Source organism: Cibotium barometz, chromosome 66 (genome assembly GCF_041138505.1).
Source record: "Cibotium barometz isolate CiBa-2024 chromosome 66, ASM4113850v1, whole genome shotgun sequence".
Lineage (NCBI taxonomy): Eukaryota > Viridiplantae > Streptophyta > Polypodiopsida > Cyatheales > Cibotiaceae > Cibotium > Cibotium barometz.
The window spans coordinates 9,418,118-9,432,450 of NC_141111.1; the positions used below are offsets into that span (position 1 = coordinate 9,418,118).

The following is a 14,333-nucleotide window of genomic DNA, read 5'->3' on the forward strand; positions in this document are numbered from 1 at the left end:
ATGAGCATTCAGCCATCTACATTAGTAAAATGCAGCAGTTCAGCATTCAGCCTTCAGTCCATCTTGCGTTTTCTGCATCCATACAGTTTTCAGCATTCATTCATTCATCGTTTTGCTCCAGCCACTTGGTGAAGGTAAAACGCAGCATTCTCATTCATTTACAGTCTAGAACAGTCCCAAACAGCCCCTCTCGGCCTTAGCTTTGCATCCCTCCCTCATACCACTGGGAAGAGTGCATAGGCTCGAGATTGGACATCTTTGGTACTTCTACAGCAGTGCACAGTTGAGCCCAACACTTGGTCTTCAGAGGTCTTGTGTTTGGCTTATCGTCAGTCACACCGTCAGTCTCTTTAAAGATAATAAAGCAAATACTATCTCGGTAACGGGATAGGAGGCCCTTCAGTGGGTAATTCGGAACCCCATACGGTGTACAGTTCTTATCTCTCTCTCATATCTCTCTAAAGTTTGAAGTATTAAAGTGGATTGCTAAACTCACGAAACTCGGGATACAGAAGACGGTGTGAGCATTTGTGTGACAGGATCCTCCAATACGAAGACTTCCGCTGCATATTGCATGCAACAAAATATTCGGAAATTACAAGCTTTGGGAATGGGAGATTATCCAATACAAAAGATCTAGCGCCTGAAGGTTGGTCTAGGCGCTCGAGATGGTTTCTTGGACATAGAAATGGTCATTGGAACTCAAGTGTCAAGTAGAAAGCATGTCTAGCGAGCTCCTGAGGATTTGGGAGAGATCTAGCATTGAAACATGGTTCTACATGGTGTTGATATACATTTCTAATAAGGTGTTGATATACTATTTTTGGACAACCCCCAATGGAATTCCGTACGTGTCATTACATCCATAAGCTAAGCAAATGGGGGACTTGCCGAAGCACCTTTGACAGAATGTCTCTGAGTTGAGATATTTATAGAGATGAAGTTTATGGGGGGAAACCATCTCTTAAATTGGGACATGTGGCGGGATTGTGGATCAAAGTGAGACAAGTGGCCTCACACTTGTCACCTTAGCTCTACACTTGTCATTATAACTTTTACTTTCATTCTATGCTCATGAGAGCCTTGAATCTATAAATTGGAGCACTCTCTCTTCATTTTATCACTGCTGTAGCCTATTTCCCTTAGGCTTGTCCACAAGCCTCTGGTTGTATAGTTGACTTTCAAAGAAGCACCTCTGATCATTCTGTTTGTTGCCATCATTATTATGACTGGCACCTGATGGTCATGCACCTGTATTGCCCTCATCTCCCTTGTGTTGATCATGATTTTTCTTTTTCTTGTCTATCTCCGGTTTTCAACTCTTCCTCGTCCTCATAGTAGCAACCAAATGTGTTTCGAACAGGCCGAAATGTAAGGAAACGTTTAAAACCCAACCCCAAAAGAACACCCCCCCACACCCCCCCCCCCCTTTCCCTTGTTCTTCCACTTGCCCTGCGGCTAGCCTTCTCACTTTCCTTTCCCCCTTTTTTTTTTGAAGGTTAATTGAGGGCCTTGTGTTTCGAACTTTTTTTCCCCTTTATTTTTCTAATAGTAAGTTTTTGTTTAAAAAATGTACTTGCTGGCTCAAGCAGCGTCAAGCTCACTTGTTCGTTCTGATTTTTGTGCTGAAACTGCCCACGAAGGCTTCCTTGGGCCTTTTACACTTCATTTGCGAGGTTTGTAGCATCACTTTTGGCTGATTTGACCTAATTTTTCAAGAAAATTTTAATATCTGGGACTTTTTGCAAGGCTGCCCCATTTATTCTCCTTTCTCTATATTTTCCCCAGACCCACCTTCGTCCTTGGGTTTGTCTCCTTCACCATCCTTCTCCATTGTAGAGTAAAATACATATTCATAACCTTTTTCTAAGCTCCTTCACAAATGAAGATTTCCAAGAACTTCTTCTGTAAGGGTCCACTCTGCCGTGCTTGTAGGCGTCTTGTAGAGTTTGGAAAAGAGAATTCCATGTATGTCTCTCTTTAAACTTAATCAACAAAGACATATCATCTTCTTTGGTGTTAATATCTTTGATGTTAATGAATCTTTGGACCACTACACTCTGTAGTTTCTAGTAGTGACTTGCAATTTTCTTCATTTGCACCCTCAATTTATATGCAAGCTCTACCTAATCCTATAGAAGGTTTTTGCTTATTTTCCACTACAGAAATACAAAGGTGAGAGACTTGAAGGGCTAGTCCCCCACCGTCCTCATATAACATGACAGCCTCGGCCTTAGTGGCCCAACCAACTGTGCTTCACGTAATTGGAATCCGTTGCCAAACCTGCTGAGCCTTTGGGCGATCCCAAAGACAATGACGCTAGGACTTTTGCGGATGGCCACACCTAGAATAGACTGCTGGCCTACCTCCTTGACAAAGTGCCAAACAATGAAAGAGAACTGAAAATCACAAATACAAGATGCACAGGAATTGAAGGAAGATCATTACACCAAAAGGTTGTAACATGCAGCGGAAGTATTCGTATTGGAGGATCCTGTCACACAAATGCTCACACCGTCTTCTGCGTCCTGAGTTTCGCGAGTTTAGCAATCCACTTTTAAGACTTCAAACTTTAAGAGATTTGAGAGAGAGAGAGAAACTGTACACCGTATGGGGTCCCAAATTACCCACTGAAGGCCCCCCTATCCCGTTACTGGAATAGTATTTGCTTTATTATCTTTGAAGAGACTGACGGTGTGACTGACGATAAGCCAAACACAAGATCTCTGAAGACCAAGAGTCGGGCTGAACTGTACACGGCTGTAGAAGCACCAATGATGTCCAATCTCGAGCCTATGCACTCTTCCCAATGGAATGAGGAAGGGATGCAAAACTGAGGCTAAGAGAGGGGCTGTTTGGGGCTGTTCTAGGCTATGTATGAATGCTGTAAATGAATATGAATGCTATGTTTTACCTTCATCAAGTGGCTGGAGCAAAACGATGAATAGATGAATGCTGAAAACTGTATGGATGCAGAAAACGCAAGGTTGAATGATGGCTGAATGCTGAAACTGCTGCGTTTTGCTGATGCAGGGGCTGAATGCTCATGCGTTGATGCGCCTAGGGCTGTAGGATGAAAACGCTGAGGTATGAGTGCTGAAATCTGCAATCGCTTTATGCTCCTTTTGTGCTGAAGGCTCCAGGCATTTGATTGCTCTATGTTGAATATGATGAATGAATGAATGAATATCATGCTGGGCTATTTATATGGGTCAGAGATGCTAGTAGGCTGGCTATAGGGCTGGCCGACTGCTCATGTCCACATAAAATATATAAATGATGTATAAAATGCTGGAATTTGTGGGAAAAATACCACGAAATTCCTAGTAAATATTCTTATAAATACTAGATGATATCTGGGGTTTCTGCAATGGTCTACATGCAATGAATGAACGATATGCAATATGCAGATTGCTTTCTAATGCAAACCCTAAGGTTTCTACTGACTCTACATGCATGAATGCATCTCTTCAAGTGTGCTACGGGACTTGGACTGACTGACTGACTTGCTATGGCTGAGAATGACCTACGTAGCTCGTGCCTGACGTATCCGTCGACCGCAACCATGCTTCCAACGATGAAGAAGGATCTGCTCAGGCTCGATGACTTCGGCTTCGTCTACCACGTTTGGCTGTTGTTCATCTAAAACATCAAAAACTTCTGGTCCAACATATGGTTTTAGCCAAGAAACATGGAAAACATCATGCATCGTCCAACTGTTAGGCAATTTCAACTTCATGGAGACATCACTTAACTTTTTAACTATTGGGAAAGGTCCAAAACTACGGAATGAAAGCTTGGGACAACGTTTGCCCACTTGTTTCAATCTTTGTTTCATGATGCGCAGATAGACCCAATCCTTTTCCTTGAAGTGGACATCTCGTCTTGACTTATTAGCCTGTTTGCTATAGGCTTTCTGTGCTTTGGTCAAGCGGTCCTTGACTGACTCAATGATTTCAAAAAATGCTTCCGTGGTTTTATTAGCCTCTAGAGATTGAGACACCAATCTCGTCAAAAGAGAAGAGAAACGATGACCAAAGGTTGCTTCATATGGAGTCCGTCCGACACTGGATGAATGAGTGTCGTTCAAGATAGCCTGGACCAATGGAAGATAATGTTCCCATTTGGATTGTTGGTCATGACAATATGACTTGAGAACATCAAAGGCCAACTGGTTATAGATTTCTGTCTGGCCGTCTATCTATGGATGGAATGCACTAGACAACTATAACTTAGTTCCAAAGTTTTCGAATAATGCCCTCCAGAAATGCGAGGTAAACTTGGAATCTCTATCTGAGGTGATGGTGCTAGGCAAACCACAAATTGGGTACCAATGCTTGAGAAAAAGACGGGCTACGTTCTCAGTTGTGGCCGTATGCTTGCATGGGATGAGCATGCAGAATTTACTGAAGCGATCCACAATGGTGAAACACTGAGTGTTACGGGATCCGGTGGATGCTGGTAGAGGCCCTACAAAGTCCATAGATATGTCGATGAAAGGTCCGTTGGGGATAGGCAAAGGTTGAAGTAAACCAGCCTGCTTTGTTTATGGAACCTCTACTTTTTGACAAATTTTACAGGCTTGAACATGTGAATATACATCACGTCTCATTTTTGGCCAATAAAATTACCGTTCTAATTTCTCGAGGGTACTGTTGATACCCCTATGTCCTCCAACTAAGGAGTCATGGGCATCATGGAGAAGAGCTGATCGCTTTTCCCGAATGACACAGAGGCGGTTCTTGAAAAACAACCAACTGTTATGTACTGAATAATGGCCAGGCTCAGAAGTGAGGGCCAAATTATACTGAGTACCAAACTCAGGGGAGTTGACATATTGGTCTTTCATGCTATCTAAGTCCTTCCCCGTGATTTCAAGAATGGTAGATTCCGGGACTGCGTGGATGCTGGCCTTTCGACTAAGAGCATCTGCTACTGGGTTATGCTTACCAGGGATGTACTCAATCATTCCTCCAAACTGTTGGAAGAGTTGACTCCACCTGGCCTGCCGATTGCTCCACTGGGCACTGGGCATGGTTTGAAGCCACTTAAGTGCTTGGTGGTCTGTTTTTACTGTGAAAACCTGTCCATAAAGAAAAGGCTTCCAATGTTTGAGCGTTGTGATCACACCCAAAAGCTCTTTGTCATATACTGAATAATTCTTTTCGGCAACATCCCACTTTCTACTGTAGTATGCCACGGGTCTATATTGTCCTGCTGGAGAATTGCACGTATGGCTACATTGCTTGCATCGGTAATGACCTCGAAAGGTTCATCCCAAGATGCTAACTTTAATATAGAGGCTTCTAAGGCAGCTTTCTGGAGTGCACGGAATGCATCAAGGGCCTTGCCTGTGATTGAGACTTTTTGCTTGTGAGTCTTCACCTCCTTGAGCAAGTCGGTAAGAGGTGCTGCAAGGTTGGAAAACTGGTGGACATGGGTACTATAGGCTTGACAAAGACCTACGAAAGAACGGATTTCTTGGGCGGTTCGAGGGATGTCCCAATTTAAGATTTCTTGAACCTTTGATGGATCCAGTCTAATCCCATCGGAACCGATGATATATATGTGTCAAAATGGAATCATTATATCCAAAATATCTCATTTTTTTAGTAATACTCATAGTTTTTTACTAATAACCCTTGTACATAGTCAACTCTTCATCTTATGTGAGCATTTACTCATTTTTGGTTATTTTTCTTTTACAAATTGGATTTATCTCCTCCCCACACATGGATTGATCTTATTGGCCCATAGGAACCTTAAGTTAAAATTTTGAAAAAATCTTGACCCTCAGGATAAGGTCTCTTGAACAGATTATACTTGATTTCTAATGCACCTTCTAAAAATCTTTTTGAACTTCTGTTTCGGGGGAACTTATTTTAATAAGAAGAGATATTTTTCCATCCAAAAATATTTAAAAATTGAATTACCACTCTCTAGAAGATTTTCTCTCTCTAGGCCAAAACTGGTAGAAACAAGATCTTTTATATTTCTGAAGAGGGATTTGACTACAGGGAAAGATACTGGACATCCTGAAAGGCCGGGGAGGAATCTTACAATCTATCATCAAAGTGAATCTTTGACCCAGTAGGTAATGTCTCCACAACTTAAGGGCATATACTACTGAAAGTAGCTCCACGTCGTGGACAGCATAATTTCTCTCATGTGTTCTGAGTTTTCGGGATTCATAGGCCACTGCATGACCTTCTTGCATGAGTGCACCTCCCAGGGCAAAACCACTGGCATCAGTTTTACTACCTCAAAGGGTAGAGAGAAATCTGCCAATTTCAGAACGGGATCGGTTACCAAGGCGGTCTTTAGCTTATCAAAAGCGCTCTGACACCTGGCAGACCATTGGAATGGGATATTCTTCTTGAGAAGATTGGTCAGGGGGAAAGCTATGAGAGCATACTTAGGTATAAAAAGGCACGACTACGAACTCGTAGTGACCACGCTCTATCCGGAAAGCTGTTTTTGGAATGTTAGCTTCAAAAATGCGGACTTGATGGTAACCACTCTTGAGGTCGATCTTAGTGAAAAATTTAGCACCGTCTAAACGCTCCAAAATGTACTCAATCCTTGGCATAGGAAACTTATTCTTAATGGTGAGTTTATTTAATGTCCTGTAGTCTATACAAAGGCGTGCAGACTTGTACTTCTTTTGGACAAATAGGATGGGTGCAGCAAATGGTGAGGAAGAAGGCCGAATGAATCCGGCTCGGAGGAGCTCAAATAACTGTCTTTCTAGGTCGCCCTCTAAGGTCTTGGAAAGACAAAAGGGAAACCTGCTAGGAGAATCTGATCTAGGGACCAAATCAATATGATGGTCCTCAAGACAAGATGGAGGGAGACTGGGCGGGAGATCGTCCTTAAGCATAATGTCCTGATGTCTGGATAGGAGGTCTGCTAGCTGTGGGGCTGAAGATGAGATGGATGCTACCGATGAGGTAGAGGCTGTTTGAGCACGAACATAAAGTAGTGCTCCTTTTGCTCCCTTGCGGATAGCTTGTCGGGTCTGGAGATGCGAAATCAATGAGATACCAAGAATGCTTCTATCCCCACGAATCCTGACAGGCTCAGGAAAACCTTTACAGATAGTAAAAGTGTCTTGTCTCCAATCAGAAATAGGCTCATACTGACAGAACCATTGAATTCCTAAGATCATGTCACACCCCAACCGAGACGATGAAATCTCGTTAGAATGAGGCCTTCTTAACTTCAAAGGCAAATTGCTGTGCCTTCTGAGAAATGTGGGTGCGGAGACCAGGTGTGAACCCGTCCACATCCAGATGATACGGGACTAATATGCAGCTCATTTTGTTAGCCAATTGGGGAGAGATGGCATCTTAAGAACTGCCCATGTCGAATAGGACTACAAACTGTCGGTCCTTGGCATAGCCATAAGCTCGGATGAGGCTTTTCTGTGCAGCATCGCTCTCACCTTCCTGCTTAGCATCAAATACCATGGATGGCATAGGATGCATAGAAGGTAAAAGTTGAACCGCATTGGTGGTAATAGGCGGGGCTGGGGGAGCTGGGGATGTTGTGGCAACTGTGGTAGAAGGGGCTTTGGTGGCTTGTTCCGCTTGCCATTTGTGGCAATCCTTCTTACCATGCCCTATGAAGTGACAGAAAAAACATATGTTTTTTGATTGGTATTTCTTTTACTCCTCTGGAGGAAGATAACCTCTAGTAATGCTTGCTTTAGCCTTTTCATCAGGGGTTTTCTTAGGCTTAGATTCTTTATCTTTCTTACCCCCTGAATTGGAGCTATTACTGCTGTCCTTCTTAGCATCTTTAGAAGATGCATTACCTTTCCCTGGCTGTGCAGCAGATTGCTACTGCTGGGGTTTTGTACTAGACTGGGATACTCCGTTCATCTTCATTTCTTCATTTTGAGCGAAAGTCAAAGCTCGGTCATAGGTACTGGGTTCAAAGTTACGAACTGTGAACCAAATGTTGGGATCCAATCCACGAATGAATTGCTCCATCTTGGCTTGCGCAGATAGCCCTAACTGCTATGCTGAAGTGATAACCTTTCCGGAAAACTGAAGCATTGGAGATCCGTTCTGTTTGAGTCCATAGAACTCATCTGCCAGACCGGTCATATACTGGGGTGGGAGAAATCTGGTCTTCAGGTCATGAACAAATGTATCCCAGCTAAAAGTTGTGACACCTGTGGTCTGGTGTGTGAAGATTAGACCAATGCTGCCACCAAGTGACTGCCTCACCCGTGAGATGGGGAGCCGCTATGTGGACTCTATCCTGAGGATATGTGATTCTAGCTAATGGAAAATGAGCAGTAAATTGATGAATGAACTGATTAATTGCTAAATGATCACACTTACCATCATACTTACTAAAATTTGGTTGACTGCGAATGACGGTAGTTGATGCTGCGGACTGCTGGCTGGTGGCACCTGAGGCAGGGGAAGCTAAAGAGAGGTGCTGGTATCTAAGATGAATGGCCTCCTTTTTCCTTTGGTGCTTGAGTAACATATGTTCTCGATTGAGCTCTCGTTGGTGCTCCTGAGCGGCAAGTTCAACTTGATGCTGGTCTTCGTCGATCCTGCGTTGGGCTTCCTCATAGTCCTGTCTATCTGCTTTTTCTTGTTGTTTTCTTGCTTCTGCTTTTTCTTCTCTCCGTCTGGCCTCGTCTTCTCTTCTTTGTTGTTCCATCTGAAAGAAGAGGGAGATGTAGTCGCGGGCTGCTGGAGGCGGAGGAGGACGTGCTGCTGTTGCCTCCAAGAGTTGGAGACGCTCCATGAGCAGCTAGTTCTGAGCTCTAAGAAGAGCTATGGTGTCTACTGTAGTCGGAAGAGCAAGGTCTCCTTCGGGGGAGACATCTTCCGGCTGATGGGTACTCTTCCTTGTAGACATGATGCTGAAGTCGGTGGTCGTGCCCGGAACGCAATCTGACCATCCAAGGATGCCCTCACGCTAGGATATGGTGTGTGTGGACAAGTTGAATCTAATACCAATGTAACATGCAGTGGAAGTATTCGTATTGGAGGATCCTATCACACAAATGCTCACACTGTCTTCTGTATCCTGAGTTTCGTGAGTTTAGCAATCCACTTTTAAGACTTCAAACTTAAAGAGATTTGAGAGAGAGAGAGAGAAACTGTACACCGTATGGGGTCCCGAATTACCCACCAAAGGGCCCCCTATCCCGTTACCGGAATAGTATTTGCTTTATTATCTTTGAAGAGACTGACGATAGGACTGACGATAAGCCAAACGCAAGATCTCTGAAGACCAAGAGTCGGAATGAGGAAGGGATGCAAAGTTGAGGCTAAGAGGGGTTGTTTGGGGCTGTTCTAGGCTATTTATGAATGTTGTGTTTTACCTTCATCAAGTGGCTGGAGCAAAATGATGAATAGATGAATGCTGAAAACTGTATGGATGCAGAAAACGCAAGGTTGAATGATGGCTGAATGCTGAAACTGCTGCGTTTTGCTGATGCAGGGACTGAATGCTCATGCGTTGATGCGCCTAGGGCTGTAGGATGAAAACGCTGAGGTATGAGTGCTGAAATCTGCAATCGCTTTATGCTCCTTGTGCTGAAGGCTCCAAGCGTTTGATTGCTCTATGTTGAATATGATGAATGAATGAATGAATACCATGCTGGGCTATTTATATGGGTGAGAGGAGGTAGTAGGCTGGCTACAGGACTGGCCGATTGCTCATGTCCACATAAAATATATAAATGATGTATAAAATGCTGGAATTTGTGGGAAAAATACCAGAAAATTCCTAGTAAATATTCTGATAAATACTAGATGATATCTGGGGTTTCTGCAATGGTCTACATGCAATGAATGAATGATACGCAATATGCAGAATGCTTTCTAATGCAAACCCTAAGGTTTCTATTGACTCTACATGCATGAACGCATCTCTTCAAGTGGGTTAAGGGACTTGGACTGACTGACTGACTTGCTATGGCTGAGAATGACCTACGTAGCTCGTGCCTAACTTATCCTGGACTGAGGATTACGATGGGGTCACGGCGTACGACAAATATCATCCTGAAAGGTACTAATACTGATATAATGTTGAACTGATGATGATGAGCCAGCTTGTCACCATGCACTACAGTGCAGAGTGCATGTGACAAAGGTGGTTACAAAGCCGGAGTAGGCAGCACGAGGCACACCGTATCTGCAGCCCATCCTTATATAGTAGACAACCAGGAATATATAGTAGGGTGGCAACTCTCCAGAATAAAATGTAATGCAGCCTCCTCTGGGAAGAAACAGATACAGGTGCTGTTCAACAAATCCTCAAATCTGAACCTGCTCTGATACCATGAGAAAATGCCAAACAATGAAAGAGAACTGAAGTTCACAAATACAAGATGCACAGGAACTGAAGGAAGATCATATACACCAAAAGGTGGTTACAAAGTTGGAGTAGACAGCACGAGGCACACCGTAGGTGCAACCAAGATCCGAGAATAAGCGGAAAATGAGATAACACAACTGAGGGCAAAGCCCATGCTTATATAGGACCTAGAGAGCCCAGTCAGCCAGCATAAAACAGACCGATTGGAGCATAAAATGGAACATGCCAGAAAAAGGTGCCCAAAATGTGGAAAAAAATCCAGAAAAATATGGCAAAATTTCCTAGGTTGGGGGAGGTCCTTTAGAGGTGGAGAAACAACGGGACAACACCTAGAACAATGGAGATGACCCCTCCAACACTCCTATGGCCAGCCAATTGCCAACCGTTAGGCTCCGATGTGCCAACTGCCACAGAAAGAGAGTGATCTTTTGTGGCCGAACACTATCCCACAGCCTCTTCGAGAAATCTGAGAGAAACTGAGCAAAGAGTGCCAGTGTTCCTGGAGTGTCCTCAACCTATGGCATCTAATCTTGTGGCCCAGCTGTGCGGTTTAGGCAAATAAGGGGATACCGGGAGTCTCTTCAATGTCATCTGGATCATGCCATGTCCACCCCCCCCTAGGGTCCCACCGGTGGAGGTACGTGAGGATGACCCTCCCAAATCCACGAACACCAGAATCTCTCTCTTGCCACCTTACCTGGTGGGGGTCTATGTGCCACTCATGCGCATGGAAACCAATCACCCTCACCCTCTACAAGGTGCATCCCCTGAAATTCTCCATAGTGGGCTCTGCTCTCTCAAGTTTGCCATGAGGCTCGATAGAGAAGGTGAGTAAGGCGGACCTCTCATCCGTGCCATGGACGGCCAAAGGTATGTCTTGTGTGGTGAACACTCCCAACCATTGCGGGTGGGGAGGGTCCCAGATCGGGGCCAACCACTTTGGGGGGATGGAAGAGTCGATGTCGAGGCCAAGTCTATCCCTACCCCATATCCTAGTGAGGCACCTCTCCTGGGCCCAATCTCCAAGTGACCGAGCGGGACCCATGCTCAAAGCTCCCCACGATACGTGTGGGTGAGTCCCCAGCATGTGACCACTGGGCAAACGAACCAAGGGGTTCCCAGATTAGAGAGGCTGTCGGGGATGCTCCTCAGATGCAACTGGAGTGGACTACTCAAGGGCCGATTTGAGATGATCCGGCTGCAAATCTGTCCTCAAATGTAGGGCTAAAGCTTTGAGTTTGCATCTCCATGAAGATCCATCTTGTGCTGTACTGTGGGGCCAAGGGCCTCCCAAAATCGAGGTGCGGGCGGAGATCCTAGCGACGAGGAGGAAGTCCTTCTAGGGCTCGCCGCCCAGAAGAAGGCTATGAACTATCAACGTGCCCAAAAGGTTGCGGCTCTGAATGGAAGGGTCGATGATACCCCCTATGTCATGGCCAATGATCACTCTCTAGGCAACCTTGGCCCGGGCAGGCCTCTCGTCGTTGCCAGCCCAAAGAAAGTTGCGGGATCAACCGCTAAACCTGACCAATGCAAGCCCAAGAGAAGGCCTAGCAGGAGGTGATGTACCACATGGTGGCAAGAAGAACCTGGTTTACCACCATGACCTAGCCAGCCAGCTAAGGAAAGCCTGGCAGAACTCCAGTATAACAGCTTCTTTCGAATGCTCAGAAGAAGAGGGGCTAGCTGACGCTCCGGGGGGAGATTGATGCCCACGTGGCATCCAAAATAACGAATTGGAGTACCACTCGAGATCCACTGAAAAGCCTCAAGCCGACTCCAAGTCGGGGCAGATGATGAGCCAACCCAAAATCCACACGACTTGTGCAAGTTGATTTGTGCTCCAGATGCACAGCAAAAGATCTCTATCACCTTTGCGAATCTCTGGAGGTTCCCCTCATCTCCGGACGGTTATACTGCTGTGTCTTCGATGAACTCAGAATCAAGTAGCTCCTTTTGCATGCATATGGGCCCTTGGAGCCCTGTTTCATGAGCGGAGAGAAAACTACTCATGGCCTCAACAACAAACAAAAATAGATAAGGTGCCAGTGGACAGCCCTGCCAGACTGAGCAAGAAAGCAAAAATTTGTCACCTCTGGCTCCTTGAATGAGAACCTAGCTGTGTGAAGTCGAGTAGAGCCCATAAACACCTTGGACCCACTCCTCAGGGGCACATCATCCCCTCCTGAAAGCCCCGGTCCACTTTGTCATAGGCTTTCTCAAAATCTAGAAGGGAAACAATAAGATCTTGGGTTGCTTCTTAGAAAGTCAGGATGTTGTCTAGAGTGCTCCAATCCTAGATGAATTCCGTTTGCATGCCATGGATCAAAGCGCGGAGGAAAGGTTGCAATCTCTAGCTGATGGCCTTGGCTAGAATTTTCTAGGCGGTCCCTACGAGGTAATGGGCCTCCATTGCCGAATCTCCAATCTATCACCACCCTCCTTGGGAATCAAATGGATCAATCTCTTTGACAGCCTCTCTGGCATGGCTCCCGTGATCATAATCTCATTGAAGGCAGCTTTGAAGGTGCCTTCCATGAGAGACCAATGTTGGAGAAAGAAGGAAACCGGAAGCCCATCTTCTCCCAGGCATTTGCCCCTAGTGAGTGTCGGAGCCTTCGCCAACTCCTTTGTAGTAAAGGGAGTCAACAAGAAGTCTAGAGAGCAGGAGGAACCACCTCTCTCGTATGTCGCCAAACCAGCTCACGTGCATCTAGCACCTGTGAGGATAGGGGGCACCCATGAGGGGAGGAATACATTTGTGGCAATGGATCTCACATGTGGGGGATCTGCAACAATGGATCCATCCTGGCCTCGCGTGTGGATATCATCCCTCCGCTTGTGTGGGTCTGCTATCTCAAAGAAATCCCTGTTGATCCTGTCCTCCACTTGGGTCTAAAAGGAGGCTCTGGCATGGTATATGTACTCCACCCTCCGCTCCTTGATGGAACTAAGCTTTGTAAGGGTTGCAGCCAACTAGGCCTCAATCCACAGGCTATCTAGGGTACTCTCTTGCAAGGAGGCTGTGCTCTGATGGATAAATGCATATATCCGACTCTTTGCTTGAAGGATCTTCTCGCAGCGGCCAGGTACGACACCGACTCCATGCTCCAATCCATCCTCGGTGTTGCACTCAGGGGGGAAGAGAAGTTCATCGTGCCACTCTCTAGGGTGGAAGGCTTGGAGTGATGTAGAACCATGTATATACGAATGGGAGCTACCGTCTCCTTGAAAATAGCAGCTCCTTCGACAGGGAGGCATTGGAAGAAGTTGTACTAGTCAACTGGCTGCCCCAGCACTTGGGGGGGGGGGGGTGCGTGCTAGGCGACTCTGGAGGGAGAGCACACACCGGAGAGCTAGCGATGGTCATCACTAGTGAAACGATGGATGCCCCCCCCCACCCCCTTGATAAGGATGTGAACTGGGACCCGAGGGGGGGGGGGGGGGGGGGGACCTACTGGAGGCGCCCTCCTGGACTGACGATGAGGACAAGCTCTAACATGGTGTCCCATCTCCCGGCAGATGAAGCATTGGACTAGGAGGCAAGAGTATTCAACTCTGCAGAATTGGAGGCAAGGAAGCGATATGGCATGAGAAACTGACTCCTGAGAGGTTATCCAGATATGAATAGATAGAGACGGAATCCCGGCCATTCAAGCTAGAACCGAAGTGGCGGATGGGGGGATTGCATCACTCTCCCAATAACACCACCTATCACCTGGAGGAGAGGAAGGTATTCCTTCCCGAGACCAGGAAAGCAAACTGTTGCGAAAGCCCGAGACACCAGCCAGAGGGTCAGATGCTGGGTTGAAGCCGTGCCGCCACCTCGCAAAGAAGGTGTGGGGGACGAAGGTAGAGCTCTCCCCGCTGCGCACCTAGCACCCTCTCGCCATCGCCCTGCCCTCTTGCCCCTGTTCGAAGCCCCCCCCCCCCCCCTCCTTGCTTTCTCCCACCAGTGTCTCCCGCCTCCTGCTTGCTCCTGT

At 46.1% G+C, this 14,333-nt stretch overlaps 1 protein-coding gene across 2 annotated transcripts in view; it reads left to right on the forward strand.

Moving 5' to 3' along the window:
• Positions 1-14,333, forward strand: part of LOC147602747 (beta-galactosidase 9-like) — a 95,781-nt gene that overhangs the window by 35,866 nt on the left and 45,582 nt on the right. The gene's annotated exons all lie outside the window — the stretch shown is intronic.